Source organism: Octopus sinensis, linkage group LG4 (assembly GCF_006345805.1).
Source record: "Octopus sinensis linkage group LG4, ASM634580v1, whole genome shotgun sequence".
Lineage (NCBI taxonomy): Eukaryota > Metazoa > Mollusca > Cephalopoda > Octopoda > Octopodidae > Octopus > Octopus sinensis.
In genome coordinates this window covers 66,741,555-66,769,397 of record NC_043000.1, presented here as the reverse complement: position 1 = coordinate 66,769,397, position 27,843 = coordinate 66,741,555, and the positions used below count along the sequence as shown (strand labels likewise).

The following is a 27,843-nucleotide window of genomic DNA, read 5'->3' as shown; positions in this document are numbered from 1 at the left end:
GAAAAGGTAAGGACTGTCACTGGAAAAGGAGATATCCAAGAAGTTGATAAAGATGCCAAGGATGGTGACTGACGCGCACGCACGCACACACACAAACACATACACACGCACGCACACTCACACACAAGTACACATACTCAGACTTTACTGTTTACCATTCTTTACCCTTTCTCCTCACCATTCACCTCCACCAGCCGTTTCTCAAAACATACACATCTACTTCCCTACTTCCTTCCTCTTTTATTATCATGATTCCTGCGTAAGAATATATGGAATTTTCTGTTTTCTTCCGTAATAAACACTCTGAGCCTCAAACACCGACAATTTCCTCTTTCCTCAAGTCAATGCCATTTAGATTACATTCATTTATATTTTATTGCTGCCACGATTCCTTCCGTATACTTGTTGCTACCGAAGATCCATACTGGATTTCTCCGATTCGGGGTTTCATCTTATTTTCTATAATAAATTAGTTCTACCATATTTCAGGTAGGGAACTTAAAGCGAGCATATTTATTTTTATCACGTTAGGTGGAAATAATTAAGCATTATGGAATTCATTATAAACCACAATATCTGTTTTATTTTCTTTCTTATCCATCTAAAATTCCCTCAATTTTCTGAAATCCAAAATTGTTTTGATATGAATTTAAATTCAATAACCGAAGAATTTTTATAATTTTCTAATCTTCTCTTTTAAATTGCCTTCAATGATCATAAACAATGTTTTTCATTGTTGATTATTAAATATTTATTATCTGTGTATCATCGAAAGTTCCCTCGAACGTTTCATGTTGGCATCCAATCGTATGAAATTCTCCAGAGCTTCTGTTTAGAACATTCTTCATGTTTTTTTTTTAAAGCAAATACGGACGCACAGTTGTTGCTATCGCTGTTGTTGTTGTTGTTGGTGGTGGTGGTGTTGGTGTTGTTTAGTATCAGATCAGCTCTGATCGATCTGGAACTACATTCAGTGGTGTAGTGTGAGGTATGTGGGTCGTGTGGACCATACAGAGTGATCACTTTAGGTAAGGGTACCAATTTCCCTAGCTCTAGTCGAAAGTATGTTACGTTCAAAAAATAGGGCTGCTAATTTGACTACCACACACAGCGGTCAAAATCTATGCTACACCATTCTCTACGATTGTCTACATTTCTTCCTGTATTGGTCAGAGGGAGATCTCTGTTACGTCTCTTACAGATCGGCCATTACAAAAATTCCTTCAGTGACCTGTATTAAAATTAGGGAGGTTTTTCAAAAAGCAACTGGATTGTTTTAGAATATAGAAAAATAAAATAATAGGAAGCAAAGTAGTTAGTTAGAAAATCTCTGTAAGAGATGAAAGTAATAACTATATCGAGAAGTAATGTTTATCGCCGCTTCAAAATGTTTGTTCCGAGGATGAGCACAAACAGATCGAAACCGACGGTCTGGTAGTCCCGTCGTCGCTGGAAGATGGTAAGGGTTTGCTCCCCTGCTTGCAACCAGCTGAAGGCAGCGTCTTCCTGGGCTTAAAAACAGTAATAACGTCGGTTCTTATGGAACAGCCATGTTGAAGTGGTGATAAAAATAATAATTTATGCGGTAACTCAACGTATCATTCGCTGAACTTGCATAGTAATGGTTAGATAATATCGTTTTAAGCTGAATTTATATATTTACTCCTTACTCTTTTTACTCTTTTACTTGTTTCAGTCATTTGACTGCGGCCATGCTGAAGCACCGCCTTTAGTCGAGCAAATCGACCCCGGGACTTATTCTTTGTAAGCCCAGTACTTATTCTATCAGTCTCTTTTGCCGAACCGCTAAGTGACGGGGACGTAAACACACCAGCATCGGTTGTCAAGCAATGCTAGGGGGACAAACACAGACACACAAACACACACACACATATATATATATATACATATATACGACAGGCTTCTTTCAGTTTCCGTCTACCAAATCCACTCACAAGGCATTGGTCGGCCCGGGGCTATAGCAGAAGACACTTGCCCAAGATGCCACGCAGTGGGACTGAATCCGGAACCATGTGGTTGTTTAGCAAGCTACTTACCACACAGCCACTCCTGCGCCTGTAATTTATCTGTAATTTAGTTGCATCCACCAGCAATATATAAGAAAATAACTCCGAATTCATTGAAACTAGCGGGACTTATTACATCCATAGGTACATCGATTTTCCAGAACCTTTGATCCCAAAGCTTTTCTGGATTACTGATTTTTCTGAACCAGAGGTGGTGGTCAGTTTTGACAACATACACTAAATTAAACAAATATAAAAATTTACTTAGATAATTAAATGAAATACAGGGACCTGTATATTAGTGAAAATAAGTGCGGATTATAATAGGCTCCGGACCATCCGTGTCCGGAAAGTTGGTGTTATAACTTTACTCGAACTTATTTCATTATGTTTATCTTTGATTTTGATCCATAGTTAAGGTTGTTAAAGTGTGACACTTAAACATGAATGAAAAACACAATAATGATATCATAGATTTCTTGGCTTGCTATATTACGTTAGCGCTTACTTTACTATTGTATAGATCTATGTTGAGCAATAATTTCAATGACATATTAGGTTAATTGTAATTATTTTATCATTAATTATGTAATTAATACTTAGTTGTATTTTCTAAGTAGGATTTTGGCTTGATGTTTTTCATTGCTCACAATAGTTTGCTATAAATTTTTCGTGTAACTGATGAAAGAGAATAGAATTAACTTAAAATGGTAAAGGGACATATTATCATGCTAACTACTCTCTGACGATTATATCTAGTTATGTTATCGTTGTTTAACCAAAACAATGAGAAGACATATGATCGAAGTAATTCCACCTGCTATGACCGCCTGTTATCTTTTTTTAATCTAGGACTACATGTATCCAATGTGTCATCCACTTCTTAAGCTGGTGGGATGGCTTAGCGCAATGGTTCCCAACCTATTTTTGCACCTGACCGGTTTCATGCAAGACAATTTTCCACGGACCGAGAGGATCAAGCGCATATCAAAACACAATAGACTGCATAATATATAATTCAATTATTACACACACACACACACATATATATATATATATATATATATATATATATATTATATATATATATATATATATATATATATATTACATATGTAATACATATACAATGTAAAGACACCCAATAAAATAGGAATTAAATTGTAAAATTTATTGTTTCTGTGCGACCTGATATCAAGTGATCTACGGCTCGGTAGTGGTCCCCGCTCCGATGACTGGGGACCTCTGGATTAGAGGAGGTTTAGCAGCAATTCAATTATGAGCAATTGATAAACCTTTACAAGTATAATAATAATTAGGGAACCGCTACTTTTGTATCGTTGATCGGTATAGCAACAGTATTTCCGCTAACTCTTAATTATGTAATAAAGGTTTTAAACTAGGTCGCAAAGTCAGAAATTTTAAGGGAAGGAGTAAGTTGAGATCATCGATCCCCGTCATCAACTGGTACTTATTTTCTCGGCCCCGAAAGGATAAAAGGCAAAGTCAACCTCAGCAGCATTTGAACTTAGAACTTAAAGACGGACGAAATGCTGTCTAACGATTCTGCCATCTCACCGCCTTCGCTGCCTTAAGAATAAGAATAATTTTGGCTTAAGGTCAACAGTTTCAGAGGAGGAGGTAAGTCGATTACATCGACCTCAGTGCTGAAATGGTACTTATTTTATCGATACTGAAGGGATAAAAGGCAAAGTCGACCCCAGCAGCATTTGAACTCAAAAGTAAAGCGGGAAGAAATAAAGCATTTCGCCGGTGTGATAACGAACCTGCCAGTTCGCCTTTATAATGTACTAATAAAAATGCAAACATACAGCCTTCCTGATATCAAAGCCCATATCTACAATCGTTCTAAATAATTAATCTACTATCGAGTTTTACTTTCGTATTGCCTTTATTAAGAATCATTAGTAAAGCTAACTCGGGATATTTTCAACCTTGTGCCAGACTAGCGGAAACTTTTTCGTGTGTTCTTATCGTTTTTTCATGAACCTGTGAATCTCCGTTCTCGACCACTGCCTAACTTCTCCTACCAGAATCTATTCCCCTCAAGAATGTTTTCCCTGCTAATATGTACTAATCTGAAACAAATAATGTTATAAGTTCATCAAATTCCAATCCGTCAGTCTAAGGACACTTGAAAATGTCTTTTCTCAGAGGACTTACAAATACAAAATACAATAAAATGCAAAACCTTACAAATGCCTGAAATATTGAACGTAATGCTCTGAACTATTAATACATTATCTTTTTCTGCATTCTTTATTGTATTAAGCAAATAATAGAATATGAAAAATATTTTCGCAAGCATAAGCCAGTGTTGGCGCATTTAAACACATCTATATTGGTTACAATAATATCAGAATTACCTGCTTTGTTAAATTGTACGAAACAGTGGAAGCAAGTACTATCCCATATGTTAATTGTGGTATCACTTCCTTCAATAGTTCGAATTCTCTGGTACGTACCTGAAATAGATAGAAAAAATAATAATAATAAACATTAAAAGAAAAAAACATGTCATCTGAAATTAGATTATGGAAATTATTTGAAGTTTTGAAATGATGCAGCATAGAATATGCTACAAGATACATCGAGTCTGAACACTAATTGCAAAATTAACATGACTTTTAACAACCTAATAAAAATATTTAACGAATAGTAAAAATTAGCATTTTTAAAACCTTGTAACATTTCTTTAAGAATTTAGAAGTAAAACCTATCATATTCGAGAATATACTATTTAAAACAGATTATTATTATCATTACCGTTTCTATCACGGCACAAGGCTATGAATTTTAGGCGCAGTACAGGCAATTAAATCAACCCCAATATTTGACTGATACTTTATTTTACCGACACCGTAATGATGAAAAGTAGAGTTATCCTCAGTGGGATTCCAAGTGAGAACCTGAAAAGAAATAGCTAAATACTGCCAGGCATTTTAACCGATCCTATCCCGATAGCTGCCAATTCGCTTTCATAGACCTAAAGAAAAATTGCGACCTGTATCAATCGAAACATTTTTTTTTAATATTTGTTATATAAAAAAGGTTTAAAGTTTCGTTTACTATTTAATGGACTTCATATTACATTCTAAATATCAGAGGTGTCGACAATATTTTTACCAACATAGTAAATGTCAGTTCGTCATTGAATAAATATCAATTATGAATGCCCTTGGATCCTATGGAACTGTGTGTAATTTCTTTTAAACATCAGGTAGTCAGGCAGATGCTGAAGTTTAGGTACGTATAAAAACAGACCCGGCTATCGTTGCGGCATAGTTGGCAAAATATAACATTTCAACAACTCATGTTACTTTGCTTCTGACCTGTTCCCCTACCGTACATTTGAATATGAACAAACCTATTCACTATAGAAGTAAGGAATTACCAAAAGTTGACATTTTATTTGTCCTTTTAGCTTTTTAATGTTAATGTCTTTTATAAATACAAACACACACACACACACACACATGTATATTCAAACCTAGTATGTGTACTTAGTTGCACGTTTATCCGACAAATACATTCGTAGTTTGATTCATCCCAGTAGGATTGTTGGTATTTTAACCAGCGTAGCTTGGCGGCTAGTATAAATTAAGGAACAAGTACATACCTACGGCGTCAATAAGATCAATCACAGCTCCAAAATGATAGCAATATCGTAATCAATGCATCACTTACAGAAGGAATAATAAGTATAAAACTTGTTTTTTCCTTTGATTTTTTTAAAATTCATGACACATTTTAGATATTACAAAATTACTACAGTGAAAATCGAAACCTCAATAAAACGAATCTGTTACATCAAGAGGCAAATTTGTTAAACATAAGAGGACGTTTGCTGAGAACGAGTTCATTTCAGAAGATAACAAATAATTGGCTATGGTGGTGAAGTTGAACAATGTACTTGGACAAAATTATCATATCTCACTTCGTCGATCAATTGCAGTCGTTCCATAGCAGTCAGTCATTACGACAGCTAACTGAGAATTTGTCGGTAATTAGGTGGGGTCCAGAGGCCAACCAGCAGGTACACACAATATAAATAAAACTATGCTTCGTGTGAAAGTTTAGAATACAATCAATCATATGAATATATGAAAGGAAAGTTCCAGAAAAAGTTCTATTTGTTCTCAAAATTACAACTGGGAGATAGACCACAAGAATGGACTATTAGTTCGAAAGATAAAAAGAAAACATCCTGCAGACCAGTAGTAAGTCGTGAGGCGTGACTATGTTGCTTTCGTTCTTGAAAATGTCATCGACAGATATAAAGAGATGCCTAGCTGATTTTAGCGACCATTACATTATTCACCATTTTGTAAGATACGCTTTTGTGATCTATAAATTCAGTTGTTCCCCAACAGGGAAAGATATAGCCAACATATGTACATGTAAAAATAATAATCAGTTATGTGGAATTAATGTTTCTGTGAGCATATAACAATTGAGATATTGTACAGGACTGGTCAATATGTCGGAATGATAAGACAAGACAGTTTGAAAAATCCCCAAATACGTATGAATACATGAATGCATGAGTGTGTGTATAATTTATCATCATGTGCATGCATATATGCACATGTGTGTGTGCGCGTGTGTAAATGTGTGCGTGTGTACAAACTTCTTTCATGTCCGTGCTTGTTTATACGAGTATAATGTCGTATGCTTGTTGCTCCAAGTAATATATTTGTTTATATTGCCTCAGTATCTAAAATAATGATGTGGGCTTCTATTAAAAATATTTTATATCATTAGTCTCATCATAATCTCCATTATCTAATTTGAGTTTTTAAATCTATTTAATCTCTTACTAAATAGATGTTTTTTTAATTGCTCATTGAAAGAAGGAAATGCAGAGCCTATAACTCTTTTCAGAGACCTCCATGACAATTGGGAGGAAGGGAATAAGTTATCCACAAACTAGAATTCGCAATTCATTATTTCCAAGAAAGTGTTCTTCACTAAACATACCCAAGAACCATATGATAGCATTAAAGTGTGTATAAGAGTAAGTCTTACATTCAAAATTAAGAACAATTGTCCATCTAACACTACAAAATTTTACACGGTTTTGGTAGACCTAAGGCTTTGGTCAAAGACATTTGTTCAAGGTGCTTTGCTTTAGAATCGAACCCCAAAACATCCAGTCGCGAAGCAAATTTTTAAACCTGTGCCCACCATTTTGTGTAGTGAGGGGACAACTGCACAGCTGGTTTAGGTATATCCCTCGGTATCAATGTGTTTCCTCAGTTGATTTCAAGGGACATTTCGTTAAAATAAACTCTGTTTCGCACAACTTATTACTGTATCTTCTTAGTAGACAGAAATGACGAATTAACGGATACTGCTTCATTCTTATAGAAGATCAATAACAAAGATTATTAGTTACACACTCAACGAACACTGAGCCGAATAACGTGCTTTACTGGCAAACTACAAGTTATATACCATACGATTTATTAACTACTAAATATATATATATATATATGTTGTGGCGAGAGTCACGACACCACCTGCGAGAACAGACTGACTGAACGACTATAAATAGTAGCGGTCTGAGTGAGATAGGACTGAGTTGGGGTTAGCTGCTGCGGAGATTGGGGACTATGGGGGTGGGAAGACCCGCGTGATCTGTGATACGGTAGAAGTGCGACGGCAGATGCAGATGATGTTACCATCATCGTGTCTGATGAAGGGCAGCTACCTCGTGTAGAAGACGCCATCAAAGGATACGAAGCGGTAGCAGGGGAAAAAATTAACCAGGAGAAATCAGTTGGTTTGCAACTCGGCACCTGATATGGCAAGTCAATGCCTCCCAATAGCCTCGTCGGACGATGGACAGAGAGCCCGATTAAATTGCTCGGAATCTGGTTTAGACCAGATCTTCAGGTGGAGGAAAACTGGAGCGAGGTGACGAGTAAGGTGACGGCCATAACCCAGACCTAGTCTGGGAGGACGTTATCCTTGCTAGGAAGGGCCGCGGTTGTACAGGTGTTTATAGCACCTGATTGTAACCCTAGCCCCCTGTAAGACTGTCCCTGTTTCGTCCCCGCCCCTGTTCTGTACCTTGTATATATGCCGTTATAGGCGAATAAAGAAATTCTGAGTAGGAGTTAATTCGTGCTGGCAGCACTTGTGTCATTTGTCACTTTTACATGTTTGATTTTTTGCTGGGAGTTTTCTCGCGCGAGACATTGTTGAAGTTTCTGTTGAAATTGTTGTAGCTTGTTTGCCAGTTTTGTTTTGTTGTTCGTTTCCCCCATTTTGGGGCGAAAATTGATTTTCATCCCAATATGGAGGTGGACTCCATACCAAGCTATGCGGCTGCCGCAGGAGCAGAAAAATGCTGTTGCCTTGCTGGAGGTGAAGAAGCTAGAAACTAGCCAAGAGATGTTGAATGAATGTGGAGAGTACATTCAAAAGAAGTGGACGGCTTTGAAGGTGGGCCCCTCCTAAGGAAAGTGTCGAAGAGAAGCAAAGAAGAACGTTGGTCTATCGTACACAATCGGCTACATCACGGAAGATCGAAGTAGCGACGGAAAATGACATAGAGAGTTGCTTGCTATCAATAATGGAGGAAGCAACCTTCATTAATAGAGGAAGGAAGTTTGGCACGGTGGAGGTACGGTTTACCACCGAGGAGGAGGCAGTGAGGCGCTTGACGACAACGTTAAGGTCGGCAAACTTGATACTTCTGCCGACCTGCATGGGAAGAAGAAATGTTAGAGTGCGGATTGGAAGGATCCTATCGGAAATAAAAGAAGTGTGGCCGGTGACAGGCATTATGGCTGCCACTCAGGAGGACGCTAAATTGATGCGCGTCGGTAGAACGCAACAAGTGAATTGGTGGGGATATGACCTGGAAGTCTTGCTCCAGGTCACCCACCATGACATCGAAGAATTACCGTACGAAATTGTCATACCAGAGGAAAATGCGTTGAAGGTAGTTGTTGAGGGAAGACCCAACTGTTACCTATGTGGACGGAGAGGACACATAAAGGTCCATTGCCCCGATTATAAGCCGCCCCAGACCGAGAAGACTACGGCGGAGCCCCACACTGAGAAGACAACGGCGGAGCCCCAGACCGAGAAGACTATGGCGGAGTCCCAGATCGAAAAGACTACGACGGTGCCCCAGAGCGTTGCTGAAGAAGCAACAGAGAAAAAGCAGAAACCAGTAGAGGGAAGTAGTGACGAGAGTGACTACATTGTGAAGCACAAAAGAAGGAGGAGTGAGACGAAAGGATCCCCACCAAATGGTACAAACAAGGAGGACAAAACACCCACATATAAAAGACACGAAAACCCATTTATGAACATCTCAACCCCATCCACACCACTGGAAAAAAAAAACATCGTAGACAATCCGGACAGGTATACAAAGACACATACACGCGCAGACATACATAAGCAGGAAAACACACACGCAGCCAAACCATTCAGGTCCCCACAGAAAACCAAATACACCGCATACACAACAACAAAAGTGTGAATATACACAAAAGTGTGAATATAGAAAAGATGTTAACGAAATGGAAGAACATAACAAGAGTAAAACTGCCTGCAGGGGAGTTCATCCCAATAAAAAGTGCGTCCTACTGGACCTGGAAAGAAATAAAAATTTAAAAAAGACTTTCGAGTCTGATGTAGACCCCATAGGGCCGGAAGTAGGGTTTGATACGCTGCCTCCTGTCATTGAATATAAGGAGGTGGAAATCACTCAAAGCAAGTAAATGTAATTTTAAAACTAAATTGTTTACGATGAACTAGTAAGAAAAAACAATTGTATTAAATGTAACTACTCGAGTGCGGGGCTCGAGTAGCCATCGCACCCCCACATTCATATATCATCCTTTCATTAATTCATTCGTTTTACTTTTTCACCGCTGCATGTTTGTCTGTCCTTGCGTTGTCCCCTCTGTGTTGGGCCCTTAGTGGCCAAATAAAGAAATGAGAGTAGGTGTTAATCGCAGGAAGTCGTAAGGTATCTATTTGGTAGTTTGTCGGAATATAGTTTGTTGGTTTATGAAAAGTTTGTTGGATTGTTAAGTTGTTGTTACCCTGCTTCGTTATATATTTTATTGTTACTATGCGGTTATAGTGTACAAAAGTATCGTCATAATTGGCGAAATAACAATATTGGGGACGAGGATTCGAAATTCATGCAGGTCAGTTAACAAAATTTTGTGATATAAAGTTGCTAATTATGGCAGACCTATTAGCTTCTATAATACAGTTGAAAAAGCAACAGCAAGAACAGCAACATGAGTTACAAAATCAACAACTACAGCCACAAGAAAAACAACAGTTAATGGAGCTGTTTCAAGAAGTCCGGAAACACTATCAGTTCGTTTTCACCAGACGGCGTATCGAACTCTATAACAGAATTCAGTTATGACCCAGTTATGTTTGCAGCGTACTTTAAAGGGTACGAAGAAATCTTCAGGGAAGATTGCAAGTCGTGGACAGATGAGGAAAAAGTAAGACTATTATTACGTAAATTAGCTCCGTCAGAACATGAAAAATGTTGTAATTTTATACTACCCCCAAAAAACTAGTGAAATTTGTTTTCAGGAAACAGTCGAATTACTTTCAAAAATGTTCAGATTACTATCAAAAATATTCAGTGATAAGAGTTCCTTATTTAGCACTCGATAAGAGTGTTGGAATCTAGTTAAAAAGAGGATGAGACTTTATCACATATGCCGGGATCGTAAACAGAATGTGCGAAAGGTTTAAACTGAATGATCTAACTCCTGATATGTTTAAGTGCCTCATTTTTGTACAAGTTTGACGCCAAACAAAGATTGGGAATACGTGCAAGAATTCTCACAAAACTTGAACAAGCGGACCAGAGTTTAATCCTGCAAACAATTGCAGAGGAGTGTCAAAGAATGGTGTTCCGAACACCATAGTGTCGGACAATGGAACACAATTTACAGGATACGAATTCAAAAATTTCTACAAAATGCATGCAATCAACCACATTTTACTCCGCTCTACCACCCGAGATAAAATGGGCAAGCAGAACGATTGATTAGTAGACACTTTTAAGCGAGCCATATAGTGCACAATTCTTAAACCATATAATACACAATTTAAATTTATTTACTTCTGTATTATTCTGACAACGCTCGCGCACTAAATTTGAATCCATAAGGTGTAAAGATGGAGCTGTCTTGCGCATGTGTTTGCCTCGCGTTTTCGGTACGTATTACTGCTACATAATTATGCATTCGTAAGCGATCCTACTGGCGAGATACAGATACCAAATTAATTTATTTGGTCATTAATAGCGAAATTCAAGTATAGGATTAACTAATTTTTTATTCACTCTAGTGCCTATTAGCAGCGTGCCTTAAAAATTCCTTTTGTTCGTGGTTTGAGGTTAACTGCCCTTTTTATCATGTAAGAAGTCCTGTCAAGTGTCTTCTTTCCGTGTATAAATCTTTATAAACTCTTATATATGCATGTATGTATATATGTATGTATGTATACATACATACATACATACATACATACATACATACATACATACATACATACATACATACATACATACATACATACATACATACATACATACATACATACATACATACATACATATATATATGTATGTATGTACAGGTATATGTATATATAACATATTTAACGTACGTCTATCGTTTAAAAGTCAGAAGCTAATGTTCTTCGTACGAGAAAATCCCTTTGTAGACGTATTGTGTTAAGAAGAGCAATATATTTCAGAGCAAGGTCGGAGGAAATCGCACTGGAAGTGACTGTGAGAGCGACACATAAGTATTTCCCCGTTGTTGTAGCTTGTCAACGTCACATGTTTGTCTCTCTCCGAAGAGAGGGCGAATGTATATAGAGATAGTGCATAAACAATGCATTGGTTTGCAATGGCGTCGCATGAGCAAAATAAAACTGGCACGATGCAAAAGAAGCAAGCAGCTGCAAAGTAGAATCTACATCCTATATAGCATAACGCGTATCGTTACAAAACTTTATACAGATAAAAATTTCATTCAAGAGCTACTTCTGTTACGTAATTAGAATATGTATGTATGTATGTATGTATGTATGTATGTATGTATGTATGTAGTATGTATGCTTGTGTGCGGTTGCACATGCGTGTACAATTACACGTTTATATATAATGGGGAGTAAGAAAATATATATTAGTAAATATTAAAATAATTTTCGAATTAAAATTGCTTCAGGCATTAATTAATGTTTCGTCAGACTGGTATTCATCTGTGGGGTGGAAAAGAGAAATGATAGCGCAAGTATGCGTTACTTTTAATGGTTAAGGCTATGGTAAATTTCTTATGGAACGATGAAACGTGATGTCACTTTTTCTAGAGAATGATGGAACGAAGTTGGCCAGAGAAGTAAACAAGTGAAATGTACTTACAATTTCCGTTAATGGCTAATATTTCAAACAAACACGGCCTGTTCATTAATTTCGTTCTATCATGTGAAATTTTCACTGCCATATCTTTTCCATATACGAAAGCGATATCGCCACATGAGTGCACCAAACTACTAAAAATAGCGGACATGTATGAAATATTTCTTTTCTCTTCTTCACCAAAGATTACTCGACTTAAGAAATATTAATTAGTGTCTAGAGTAACTTTCATTAGTAATTCATTTTAATCTCATTACAAGTATAGATTGCGCTGTTGCTAGTTACATGTACATGTGTGCATAACTACATACAATTATGTCGCTCTGTTTTGATTATCCTGCTACAAGATCGAGCACTCGTGGCATTTTTTCTTTTGTCAATAGAAAAGATATAGCATTGTACAGCAATGTATATATTATGTAAAATAATTAGAATAGATATACATACACATAAACACGCATACATTCACATATATTTATATATGCATACGTATACATACAGTGGTGTAAAGACGATAACTGTTGTAAAGAACAATACATGAAGATCAAAATTTCACATGTAGATTATTTAACGCTTCAATGGAAAAAATAGTGAACTAACATTTCGGACGCCAGTCCCTCATCAGATAAAAACAAAGCGACGATAGATGTGTCAGGGTATATTTTTCTTACTTCAGTCATTTGACAGCAGCCATGCTGGGGCACCGACTTGATGTGTTTTTATTAGAACAAATCGACACCAGGATTTATTTTTTAAAGCCTGGTACTTATTTTATCGGTCACTTAGACCGAACTGCTAAGTCACGAGGACGTAAATACACCTACATCGGTTGTCAAGCGGTGGTGGGAGGACAAACACAGGCACAAACAAATAAACACATACACACACATATGCGCGCGCTCACACACACACACACACATACTCTTTAATTCTTTTACTCGTTTCAGTTATTTGACTGTGGCCATGCTACGGCACCGCCTTCAGTCGAAGAAATCGACCGAAAGACTTATTCTTTGTAAGCCTAATACTCATTCTATCGGTCTCTTTTGCCGCACTGCTATATTTCGGGGACATAAACACACCAACATTGGCTGTCAAGCGATGGTGGGGGACACACATAGACACAAAGACACACCCACACATAAATATATATAGATATATATATATATATATATATATATATAATATATATATATATATATATAATATATATATATATACGACGGGCTTCTTTCAGTTTCCATCTACCAAATCCACTCACAAGGCTTTGATCGGCCCGGGGCTATAGTAGAAGACATTTGTCCAAGGTTCTACGCAGTAGACTGAACCCGGAACCATGAGGTTGGGAAGCAAGCTTCTTACCACACAGCCAGGCCTGTGGCTATATATATATATATATATATATATATATATGTGTGTGTGTGTGTGTGTGTGTGTACGTATTCGTATGTATGTATATACTAGATGACGTACCCGGTAATTCCCAGGAAAGCGAGGCTTATCCTTTGGTTCCGTTCTCATAATTGTTTCACTAATCCAATAAAAAAATACAAAGTTTGTAGCCCTTAAAACAGTTTTTGTACATTCACAGAGAATACCGAACTGTCTTACACAGGATCTTGTTTTTAGGAATTTCCAATAAATTATGAATACCAAAATTGTGAAGTCAGTTATGTAATAAAAGAAAATTAGTTACCCGATAGTAAAAATTCAAATAAAGTAGCCCCGAAAAGGGCTTTAATGCGTTCCCAGAGCATATAGAACTTAGGAGGAAATAATAAAGTATGTATACTAAAATCGTGAAACATGTTACGTAATAACAGCCTAATCAGATATGAGATAATAACATTTCAAAGTAAATAACTCTGAAAAGGGCTTTTGTGCGTTCCTAGAGAATATTACCCTCAGCAACGCTAGTGTTGGTATATTCGTGAATAAGTGACTAACCGAAATAAGTGGATCTATTTTTTAGGAAAATACTATTTACTTGTTTAAGGATTGTACTGGATAAATTGCGAAAATAAGTCTAACAGTTCAAATACTCAAAAATAAGCATACTCAATTTGATTTATACCAAATGATTTAGGAAAATGACTGGGTTATTTCTTTTGGCTGTTAAAATCTGGGCGAAGGGGTTATTTCCCTAGGCTGTTAAAATGAAATATTTAGCTATATATAAGGATACCTTCCAGAGGCCCTATTATCGATTTTTACAACAATATCAGCATACCATGAGGATTACAGACATGAGTTCTTCTCACGTGTCAACTTTCATCAAAATCGATAAAACGATGTAGGAGGAGTTAGCTAACAACTCCACAAACACACCCACAGACAGAATTCCCCACATATTTAGTATATATATATATATATATCTATATATATATATATATATATATATATATATATATATATATATATATATATATATATATGTATGTATGTATGCATGTATGTATGTATATATGTATTTATATATTTATAACTATATATATATGTATATAGTTAGGAGTGGCTGTGTGGTAAGTAGCTTGCTAACCAACCACATGGTTCCGGGTTCAGTCCCACTGCGTGGCATCTTGGGCAAGTGTCTTCTGCTATAGCTTCGGGCTGACCAAAGTCAATGGAAAAATGTGTCGATCTAGAAGGACTTAAGTTTGAACAATTTTCATGATGTTTCATATTTAGATGCTTTTATTAAATTCATTCAGTTGTTAAACATAAATCTTGGAATTAAATGGTCTTGATTTACTGTCAGGTGACATTTGGCCAACCCTGTATATATGTGTGTGTGTGTATATACACATACAAACATGCATACATATATATTTACATATATATACATGCATATAATGTGTGTGTATGGGTATATACGAGGTGCGTTCAAACAGTATCCAACTTCATTCTTTCTCACCAAAACTATGTCGCGTGAGTGAACTCGTTTGGGTGGGACGTGACGCCACCTTTCTTGTGCATGAATGAGAACTTTTGCGTCGGTAGGCAGCGTCAGTTCCTGGCTGTTTCGCCTAGAGAACAGACGTGTAGTGCGCAACGTGTTGGTGAAAGAATCTTTAGAACGCCAGGGAAAATGTCTAATAGCATTTCTTCCGTCTTTATATTCTGGGTTCAAATTCCACTGCGGTCGATTTTTGCCTTTCGTACTTTCAAGGTCGATAAAGTAATGTATCAATTGCATACTTCGATCTATGTAATTGACCTTCTCCCTCCTCCAAAATTTGAAGCCTTGCGCCTAAAGTTGAAAGGATGGCAAAGGCCAGCAATTTTAGGGGAGGGATAAGTCGGTTTCATCGATCTCAGTACTTGATTGGTACTTATTTTATCGACCCTGAAATGTTGCGAGGCAAAATCAAACCTTGGCGGAATTTGAATAAAGAACGTCGTACGAGCCTCGTACGAACCAACCTACCAGCCTAGTTCGTGTTTCGATTACTTAACGTTCCCTTCAATTAGGCTTTTAACGATCTTGAACGTGGCATAAACAAGCTTGTGGACTGTTAGATGAACGCTATCAAGTAAGAAGTAATTTCTTGATGAACTTTACAGCAATGAAATTAGGATATTTTGTTAAGTATTTTGTCGAGATATACAGACATATAGACACAGGCGTGGCTGTGTGGTAAGAAGGTTGCTTCCCAACTACATGATTCTGGGTTCAGTCCCACTGCGTGGCACCATGGGCAAGTGTTTTCTATAATAGCCTTGGGCTGGCCAAAGCCTTGTGAGTGAATTTGGTAGACGAAAACCTAAAGAAGCCCGTCGTGTATATATATATATATATATATATGTATATATATATATATATGTATGTATGTATGTATCTGTGTGTTTGTGTCTGTTCCCCCATCACCGCTCCACAACCGGTGTTGGTGTATTTACATCCCGTAACTTAGTAGTTTGGCAAAAGAGACCGATAGAATAAGTACTTGGCTTTAAAAAAATACCGAGGTTGATTTGTTTGACTAAAACACTTCAAGACAGCGCTCCTTCATGGCTGCAGTAAAATGACTGAAACAAGTAAAAGAATAAAAGAATATTACAATACCCTGTTTATTCATTTCCTACAAAATATATATTTACCCTAATATTTAACATGTTTCAGTTATTTTACTGTGGCCTTGCTGAAGCACCGCTCCGAAGGCTTTTAGTTGGGCAAAACGACTCCAGTATTTCTTATTTTGAAAGCCTGGTATTTATACTAGCGCTCCTTTTTGCCGAATTGCTCGATAATTTGTACGTAAACAAACCAACACTGTTTGTCAAGTGGTGTAGGAGACGAACAGGCATACGTACATATATATATGTACACACACACACACACACACATATATATAAGAGGAGGTATATTTCCACGCAGAAAATAATATAGGAAAATTTGTAGTTGAAAATGCATCTGAATTTGAAAACCTGTGCTTCCTACGGTTGTAAAAACTTTTTAATTATTTCTTGCAATGTAGGTGCACCCTCATATATATATATGAAGTGCCCTGCACCCTCAGACACAACTAGTGACAATTTAATTTTTCCCTTTTGTTTGTTTTATTTAAATCATATTTGTCACAACTAGTGACAATTGAATTTTTCTTTTTTTTTCTTTTTTTATTTAAATCATATTTTATATTATTTAATTTTGACTCAGTATGACCGAACTTTTGATGATCCACATTTCTTATTTCTTTACTGCCCACAAGGGGCTACACACAGAGGGGACAAACAGACGGAATAAGTCGATTATATATATAACATTTCCAAGTAAGTATATGTATATGTATATATATATATATATATATATATATATATATATGAAATAATGAAAGCAGCTATACGCAATATAAAACAAAAAAAAAAGGAAAATTTCAATTGTCACTAGTTGTGATAGAGGGTGCATCGTAGCACCTACATTGCTAGAAATAAGAGCTAAAAAGCCTTTACAACTGCAAGAAGCACACACACATACACACTCACACACACACATATATGTGCGCGCGCGTATGTGTATACATTGATATAGGCAGACAGACAGACAGATAGATAGATAGATAGATAGATAGATAGATATTATAAATAATATTTAATACTATCCTATGAATATGAAAATGTCCTCACAAATTAACATGGGGTGTATAGAAATGTGTGTCGAGATACATTAATAAAATCTAAAAATTTCCATCCACAAGCCATTTTCGTTATTACTATATATATATATATATATATATATATATATAGACACACACATACACACAAACACATAATAAGTTTCCAGACAGTTTCTGTTGGCCAAATTCACTCACATGATATTGGTTGGTCCGGGGCTATAGTATAAGACACTTGCCCGAGATGCCGCACATGAGACTGAACCTGAAATCACATGCTTGCAAAGAGAACTTCTCAATCACATAACCATTCCTATCAACTATAGCTACGCCTGCATCTATAAATTATAGACCATCGATATTGGATTTATATATATTCAAGCTTTACTCATTTCAGAGAATAAACTTGGTTTCAAATTTTGGTACAATACCAATTATTTCAGGGGTTTGGGTAAGTCAATTACATTGACTCCGGTGTTCAGCTGATGCTTAATTTATCAACTCCGAAAGGATAAAAGGCAAAGTCGGTCCCGGTGGAATTCGAACTTAGAACGTGAAGACGGACGAAATGCCTGACGTGCAAACTATACTGCCAGCTCACAGCCATATTTCAAGAAATGATATTGGTTTCAGATTTGGGCACAAGGCAAGCAATTTCAAAAAGGGGTTATGTCGATTACATCGACTCCAGTGCTCAACTGGTACTTATTTTATCGACCCAGAAATGATGAGAAGCAAAGTCGATCCCAGTGACATTTAAACCCAGAACATAAAGATGGACGAAATATCGCTTTTTGCCTGGCGTGCTAACGATTTTGCTAGCTCGCTGACTTTGTATGCATATCAATTAAACATTGTTTATGATGAAATTATTTAATTTGTATTATACTGAAAACATGATCAATGCTTTTTGTTTTCATTATGTTTTTATCATTGTGTGAATTAAATTTGTTCTTGAAAATTAATGTTTTGAAATCGACATTTGGTGGGCCATATGTCAACTGTATTAAGTCAACATATGCTTGTCTATGGATGTTATATAACGCTGTTGTAAGCCATAGCAGCAATAATCTTGATTTCAAATGTTGGCAAAAGGCCAGATTTTTCGGACCCCAGTGTTTAACTCGTTCTTACTTTATCGACTCCGAAAGTATGAAAAACAAAGTGAACCTCAGCAGAATTTGAATTCAGAATGTAAAGACAAACGAAATATGGTGAAGCATTTTTCCCGGCGTACTAACAATTATTTTCTTCTCTAGGCACAAGGCCCGAAATTTGGGGGGCAGGGGCCAGTCGATTAGATCGATCCCAGTACGCAACTGGTATTTAATTTATCGACACCGAAAGAATGAAAGGTAAAGTCGACCTCGGCGGAATTTGAACTCAGAACGTAAAGACATACGAAATACTTATTTCTTAACTACCCACAAGGGGCTAAACACAGAGGACAAACAAAGACAGACAAACGGATTAAGTCGATTATATCGACCCAAGTGCGTAACTGGTACTTAATTTATCGACCCCGAAAGGATGAAAGGCAAAGTCGACCTCGGTGGAATTTGAACTCTGAACGTAACGGCAGACGAAATACGGCTACATATTTCGCCTGGCGTGCTAACGTTTCTGCCAGCTCGCCGCCTTATGAAGGCATTAATATTCTTTTCTACTCTAGACACAAAGCCCGAAATTTTGCGGGAGGTGGGCAGTCGATTGGATTGACCCCAATACGCAACTGGTACTTAATTTATCGACCCCAAAATGATGAAAGGCAAAGTCGACCTCGGCAGAATTTGAACTCAGAACGTAAAGACAGACGAAATACTGCTAAGCGTTTCACCTGGCGTGCTAACGTTTCTGCCAGCTCGCCGCCTTATGGAGATATTAATATTGTACTGTGATTGGTTTAACTGCAGATCTATCCTGATTGAACGAACTTTGGGACTAAAGGGTTCTGGTAGTAACGATATATATCAAACTGCACAATACTTGTTCATCCAGTCAACACACATACACACACACAGATAGATAGATAGATAGATAGATAGATAGATAGATAGATAGATAGATAGATAGATAGATAGAAGACGAGGTGGCAGAATCGTTTGCATGCCTGCAAAATGCTTAGCCGTATTTTGTCCGTCATTACGATCTGCGTTCAAATTCCACCGAGTACTACTTTGCCTTTCATCCTTTCGGGGTCGATAAATTAAGTATCATTCAAGTACTGGGGTCGATGTGATCGTCTATCACCCTCCCTCCAAATTCCAGGTCTTGTGCCTACATTAGAACGGATTATCATTATCATTATTATTATTATTAATTGGCAGAAGTTAGAGAGTGACTCAAGGACTGAGAGTTTCATGCGTTGGCACTTATCAAGCAGATATATATACCCGTCATAATGATTATTCTCTGTGGAGAATAAACTATAACAATTACAAGATAATCTTGATAATGTATATTTTTTCAAAACGTTTACCTGTTAAGCAGTACAATAATGAATAAATAAATAAATAAATACGGAAAAAAGTGATGTAAAAGATGTGTGCGTGTGTGTGGGTACATAAATACGCACATATACACACACAGGCGTCTAATTCTATTCACGACGAGTTGCCTAGCCCTGTAATTTACAGTAGAAGAAACTTACTCAAAGTACTGCGTGAACCCGGAACTACGTGGCTTGGAATTGAACTGCATTTTGCCAAAAAGCCATACCTACAAGCAAGTGATCTTCCCACTACACGTCATAAATGAAACGGTATATCTGATGCTGTCATCATTTCGATTCTTCCTATTTTCCGGAGCTTAATTCAATGCTAGCAGTCTAAATCATTCAGTCACTCCTCTAAGTTATGATTATGCCGATGTCAGCAAAAATTAAGAGTCTTTTCTTTTTCATCATTAATCGTGGTAGAGCTTTGGCAGAGACATTAGTGCCACACAGTATTTAGTTCCGATACTTTATTTTCTGTTTGAATTGGCCATGGTCAACATTATCATCAACTCCTGAAAGGGTTCGATTAAATAAACTACCGGTCAAGTACTGGAGTGGATATTATCTATTATACTAAAGCGGCAACCTGGTAGAATCGTTAGCGCGCCGGGCAAAAATGCTTTGTGGTATTTCGTCCGTCTTTACGTCGCTACGTTGTGATTTCCAATTGCGCCGAGGTCGATTTTACTTTTCATCCTTTCGGGGTCGATAAATTAAGTACCAGTTGAGTACTGGGATCAATGTAATCGACTATCCCTCTCCCCCAAAACATTTCAGGCCTTGTGCCTATAATTGAAAGGATTATTACTAAAGTGGTGAGCTGGCAGTACCGTTAGCACGCCGGCCAAAATACTTATCGGCACGCCGGCCAAAATACTTATCGGCATTTCGTCCGTCTTCGCGTTTTGCGTTCAAATTTTGCCGAGGTCTTTAACTTTCATTCTTTCTTGGTCGGTAAATTATCAGTGCAACGCTGGGGTCGATCTAATCGACTAGTCCCCTCCCACAAAATGTCAGGCTTTATGCCTTTAGTAGAAAGGATTACTACTAAGGCGGCGAGCCAGTAGAATCGTTAGTACGCCAGACTAACTGTTTAGTAGCATTTCATCCGCCTTACGTTCTAAATTCAAATGCCGTTGTGGTCAACTTTACTTTTTATTTCTCTTCTACCAGTCAATTACTCCCTTGAAACTTGCTGGGTTTGTTCCTAAAACAGAAACTATTATTACTAATATAGGCTCAAATTTGTTATGTATGTGTGTACATTAATACACACATATACACACACAGGCGTCTAATTCCATTCACGACGTGTTGCCTAGCCCCGTGACTCATAGTAAAAGACACTTACTCAAAGTACTGCACAAACCCGGAACTACGTGGGTAGAAATTAAACTGTTTTACCAAAAAGCCTACAAGCAAGTGATCTTTATTTTATCAATCTCAGGAAGGCAAAGTTGACCTCGACAGGATTCAAACTCAAAACGTAAAGAACCGGAAGAAAATACAGCGATCTACCAATTATGTTTTCTACGCCACCATAATAAGGTTGACGATGTTGATGATGAGGAGGAGAGGAAGGAGAAGGAGGAGAGGAGAAGGATTGTTTTTACAATGGCCTACAGTTACAATATAGCATTGCACTAAGTACCCCACCTCCTTGCCGAAATAATAATAAATAAGATGAATAAGTGGCAAGAGCAGTAGATTCGTCTTTTCATGTAAGATGAGCAACAGGAAGATCACCTGCTAACAGGTGTGACTGTGTAATAAGAGAGTACACTTTGCAAACATGTACTTCCGGGTTCGATGCCACTGAATAACACCTTATTGACTTAGGAATGATCAATGCCTCGTAATTGGAATTTGGTAGGTAGAAACGGCAGAAGCCCGGCAGTTCAAAATTTACTCGAAAATTAGAAATAGAAAGAGAACATACATACATGCATACGTACATATATACATCTGTTGAGAAATCTACAGTTACTCTACCCAGATTACAACTTCAGGTTTATACCTGTAATTATTGGAACACTGAGATATGAAACACATTGCCTAAGTACCAGTCTTAAGAAATTAGGCTTCTCAAAACCAGAAAGGAGAAAGCTGATTCAAAGACTTACAGAGCCAAGCCATCACTGGAACTTTAAAAATCTGTAAAACTTTTCATTTAAGTATATGAGCATATCCAGATATATAACTATATGCACGAGAATATATACATAAAACAAAACATATTAATCTGTACATACATACATACATACATACATACATACATACATACATCATACATACATACATACATACATACAAACAAACAAACAAACAAACAACAAACAAACAAACAAACAAACAAACAAAAATGCCTTGTTGATGTAAATGAAATTCCAAAGAAGGAGCCTTGGATCTAGATTAGAAACCGGCTCTTTCTCTATTGACATGAATAAAACTAAATAACGACATACATGCAAATAGCAGAAACAAAATTCAGCCAAGATCGACTTTGCCTTTCGTCGTTTTAGGGTCGATAAAATAGGTACCAGTTGAACACTAGGGTCGATGTAATCGACTAGTCTCCTCCCCCAGAATTTCGAGCATTGTGCCTATGGTAGAAAAGATCATCATCATCATCATCATCATCATCATCATCATCATCATCATCATCATCATTACTATTATTATTATTATTATTATTATTATTATTATTATTATTATTATTATTATCATCATTATCATTATTATTATTATTAAGGCGGCGAGCTTGCATAATCGTTAGCACGCCGGGTGAAATGCTTAGCAGTATTTCGTCTGCCGTTACGTTCTGAGTTCAAATTCCGCCGAGGTCGACTTTGCCTTTCATCCTTTCGAGGTCGATAAATTAAGTACCAGTTACGCACTGGGGTCGATATAATCGACTTAATCCGTTTGTCTGTCCTTGTTTGTCCTCTCTGTGTTTAGCCCCTTGTGGGTAGTAAAGAAATAGGTATTTCGTCTGCAGCTACGTTCTGAGTCAAATTCTGCCGAGGTCGACTTTATCTTTCAACCTTTCGGAGTCGATAAATTAAGCACCAGTGAAGTATTAGGGTCGATGTGATCGACTTACCACCTCCCCACAAAAATTTCAGACCCTGTACCCATTGTAGAAAGGATTATTATTATTATTATTAGCACGCCGGGTTAGCGATATTTCGGCCTCTTTACATTCTGAGTTCAAATTTTGCCGAGGTCGACTTTGCCTTTCAGGGTCGATAAATTAAGTACCAGTGAAACACTCGGGTCGATGTAATCGACTTGTCTCCTCCCCCAAAATTCCAGGCCTTATGTCTATCATTATTGTTGTTGTTATTGCTGTTGTTGTTGTTGTTGTTGCTGCTGCTGTTGTTTTGACTCTCGCTGTTCTATTAGCGGTTGTTCTTTACTAGAAAGCAGGCAATAACAAATCACCAAAGGTTTCGAGTAGTGTCTTCTCCTGTGACTCAAAGAGACAATATTCTCTTTAAAATGCGAGCTGTACCCACCTATTCTCCTCTTCCATTACACAACCTTCACAACACACCAATCGCCGTCCTCCTTCTTTCTTCTTTACATACAATCTTGACACATCACTCTTGGTGTGGACTGATGTATCATTATTATTATTATTATTATTATTATTATTATTATTATTATTATTATTATTATTATTATCATTATTATTATTATTATTTCAGGGATTACCATGAAGGTATAAAATACCAGTTTTGCACAGAAGGAGGTCTATTAAACCTGAAAGGGAAAAAGACCAAGGAAGAGATCCTGTGTGACTTTCTGTTTGCTGATGATTGTGCTTTGATTTCTCACACATTTGAGGGAATTCAGGAAACGGTTAACAGGTTTTCTGCGGCAGCCCATGCATTTGGACTGACTATAAGTATCAAGAAGACTGAAGTTTTATTCCATCCAAGGCCTGGGGCAGGACATACTTAAGACTCAAACGTGATGATAAACAACAAACCACTCAAATGGGTCGGATCGTTTAAATATCTTGGAAGTGCAGTAAACTGTAAGAGTATTCTTGATGATGAAATCAATGTTAGAATAGTTATGGTTACAAGTATCTTTGGAAGAATTGTCCATCGTTTGTGGGATGAACACGATGTCAGTCTGAAAACTAAAATGAGTGTATACAAATCTTGTATTTTGAGCCCACTTTTGCATAGGACAGAAGCATAGACTCCCTTCTACAAACATATAAAGTAACTTGAAACCTTCTATATGTGCTATTTGCGCAACATATGCAACATAAAATCACAAGATAGATAATGCCAAAATCTTAGAAAAGAGGAACATCTCTAGTATCCAAAGTACGCTGATAAGAATTCAGTACAGATGGGCAGGACATGTTCGAATGAAAAATTACCGCATTCCGAAAATTCTTCTTTATAGCTAACAAGTAGAGGGATATCGCGGCAAAGGAAGACCTCTCCTTAAATATAAGGATAAGTTGAAGCAATCACTAAAATCTTAACTTGATATCTTGGGAAAGTCATTAGCTAGATCGATCTACATGGCGTAAAATGTGTCATGATGCATCCAAACAATTTGAGTTGAAGAAAAAGAAGCACAGAACTATATTCTGCGGCCAACAGACACACTAGCCCAATCCCAGGCAAAATCAAAATCATCAATCTCCCCATTACGACTTCGTAGCAAAATCCATACCTGGACTGAAATTACATTCATGCATCCATCGCAAATAGATGCAGCTTCTTTGTGTTTTTTCTTTCCTATTACTATCTGTAGCTCTAAGTCCTCTCCTTCAACAATCATACATCGAAACTGACGGGAGCGACCATTATTGTTATTATTACTATTGTTGTTGTTGCTATTGTTGTTCTTGTTCTTGTTTATAGCAGTCAAGTACTGGGGTTGATGTAATCGACTATCTCCAACCACCAAAATTTCAGGCCTTGTGTCTATAGAAGAAAGGATTATTTTTATCACTAGCTGGCCCCGTGCCGTCAACAAATGACTGCTAATTGTAGTATTTTATATATAAATAAGGTACAAGACCAAGTTTTTAGTTTAATAATTCTTTTATTACCAAATTTATAATATACCTTACAACTGTAGTCGTTTAATGTTCTTGATACTCTCAGGCAATAATTATTTTCTCTACTGAGTTTGTATATGTATATGTGTGTATAGGTGTGTGATTGTAATAATTATTTTTAACAAAACAGATAGAATATGGATGGTAAATCAAATAAATACACTTGTCAATGTTATCTAGTGGTTGTCTTTTGAGATGTGACATCGATCATCGTTTGTTACTGTAAGAACACTGGTTCACACATACAAACATTCACATACTTCCCTTATACACGCACACACATACACATATATACTCACACAGTTCACCATCCTACTTCCGTTGCACACACACACGCGTACACACACACACAAACTTTCACATACCTCCCCTTTTACATACACACACATATACTCACACATACTTCCACAGAGTTGAAACGCTGTTTGAATTTTGTTTTTCTTTTCACCGTAGAATTTCCATTATCCCACTACCAGTTTGCCATCACCCCTTCCTTCCTTTCTCATTCATATGCTGCGACGGAGAAAAAAAACACAAGAGTATTATTTTAGTAGATTATACTTGATTCTTGATGTGAATGCATATATTCAGCAAAGCTCCCGTTTAGAAGTTGATTTTCTATTCTCGAATGAAAAAGAAATGTTTACTTATACTTAATATTTGCTCGTTTTACTAGTAAAAGGCTTTCGAATTAGTTAAACACGTTTTTTAAACCTTGTTTTTGACTGTTTAGTAAAAAAGCCATTTCTTTTTTTTTTTTTTTTTTTTTTTGCGGTTCTAAATGGCTACCGTTGTAAGAAAGGAAGAAGATGCTAGTTCAGCAGTGATTGTATTCTCATTAAATAGCCACTCCCCAAAATATACATTACGTTTTGAAAAAATACATGCTTAGACAACTAATGCCAAATCACAATAGAAACAAACGAACAATGAGATGAAAATTGGCATAACGGAAACTCACACTAATAATGCTATCATCATCATCACAGCCGACAACATAGAAAGGCGCAATGGCCCAGTGGTTAGGGCAGCGGACTCGCGGTCGTAAGAACGCGGTTTCGATTCCCAGACCGGGAATATTTGCTGTAGCCCATCTTTTGCACCAATACAAAATATGCACATGTTAACGCTTCTAACTAGTGAATATCAGAAGTCATGAGAGTCAATGCCTAGTATTGCGTCAGGGCAATTATTATTAGTAGTAGTAGTAGTTAGTCTGTCCTTGTCTGTCCCCTCTGTGTTTAGCCCCTTGTGGGTAGTAAAGAAATAGGTATTTCGCCCGTCGCTACGTTCTGAGTTCAAATTCCGCCGAGGTCGAATTTGCCTTTCTTCCTTTCGGGGTCGATAAATTAAGTACCAATGAAACACTGGAGTCGATATAATCGACTAGTCCCCGCTCCACAAATTTGAGGCCTTGTTCCTCCAGTAGAAAGGATTATTATTAGGCGATGAGCTGGCAGAATCGTTAACACGCCGGGCAAAACGCTTAGCAGTATTTCGCTCGTCGATACGTTCGGAGTTCAAATTCCGTCGAGGTCGACTTTGTCCTTCATTCTTTCGAAGTCGATAAAATAGATACCAGTCGATGTAATTGTCTAGTCCCCTTCCCCAAAATTGTTGCCCTTGTGGCAAAATTTGAAACCATTATTATTATTATTAATAGTAGTAGTAGTAGTAGTCAGTGCTCACATTTTTAATGAGTACTTTCACTGTACAACCTAACGGAACCATGTTAGGCTGTACAGCTATGTTTAAGTTTTGTAGTTTTTAATCTTTTGCATCCACATCTCAGTGTTGATCAATTATTAATTTTAACAGCCACATGGTATTTTGCGGCATTCCTTCTGCTCTTCTGGAAACAAATTATTTTTTAGATGCTTATTTATTCTCCGCGATTTTATCGGAGTTAAGTTTTGATGACTGTTGGAAAGCATGTTATGCTTTTGTAATTTTTATGGTTCACTGTTTTATCGTTTGGGAGATTAAAATAACTTTTTTGTTCAACGAGTCCGACAGGTGTTGTTTCTGGCTTCGTTAATATCCTATTAGATATCTCTATTGGCACCTAATGTGTCCCTATTAAATATTTTAACAAGTCTTAGTTCTTACCACGTTCTGTTACCTTCCATTATTCTGGTTGTTTGTTTGTTTTACTGTTCTGGGTTACTCTGTGTTGTTATGATGTCTCACGCTCGTTCAGGAGGCTTACATCCTGAAATATTCATCGTGTTGCATCAGTGACGAAGACATTTATCATTCCCATGACTCAGCCGATGACACAGTTCTTGTAGCACATCTTGCACTTAGCTGATACCTTATTTTATTTTCGTCTAAAGAATGATAAACATTAAAACGTAGAGATTTGTAATTAAATACTGCAGCACATTGAGTTCGATATTCTACGTTTCAACGACCCTCATAATAATGATAATAACGATTTCAAATTTTCCCACAGGGGCAGCAATTATGGGGAAGGGGATGAGTCGATTATATCGACACCAGTGTTCAACAGGTACTTATTTTATCGACCTCGAATGGATGAAAGGTAAAGCCGACCTCGGCGGAATTTGAACTCAGAACGTAGCGGTAGACGAAATACTGCTAAGCATTTTGCCTGGCGTACTAACGATTCTGCTAGCACGCTACTAAGAATAATAATAACAACAATA

The 27,843-nt window shown here is 37.1% G+C and overlaps 1 protein-coding gene across 2 annotated transcripts in view; it reads right to left on the bottom strand.

The window, feature by feature from the left end:
• The window catches only part of LOC115210706 (monocarboxylate transporter 12), a 103,413-nt gene that overhangs the window by 65,451 nt on the left and 10,119 nt on the right, over nucleotides 1-27,843 (bottom strand). The window contains exon 2 of one of the 2 annotated variants that reach the window (XM_029779399.2): nucleotides 4,415-4,513. The exons of the other annotated variant lie outside the window; for it this stretch is intronic. The gene's annotated coding sequence lies outside the window, so the exon portion shown is untranslated. The remainder of the gene's footprint in view (nucleotides 1-4,414; nucleotides 4,514-27,843) is intronic. 2 annotated transcript variants of the gene reach the window in all.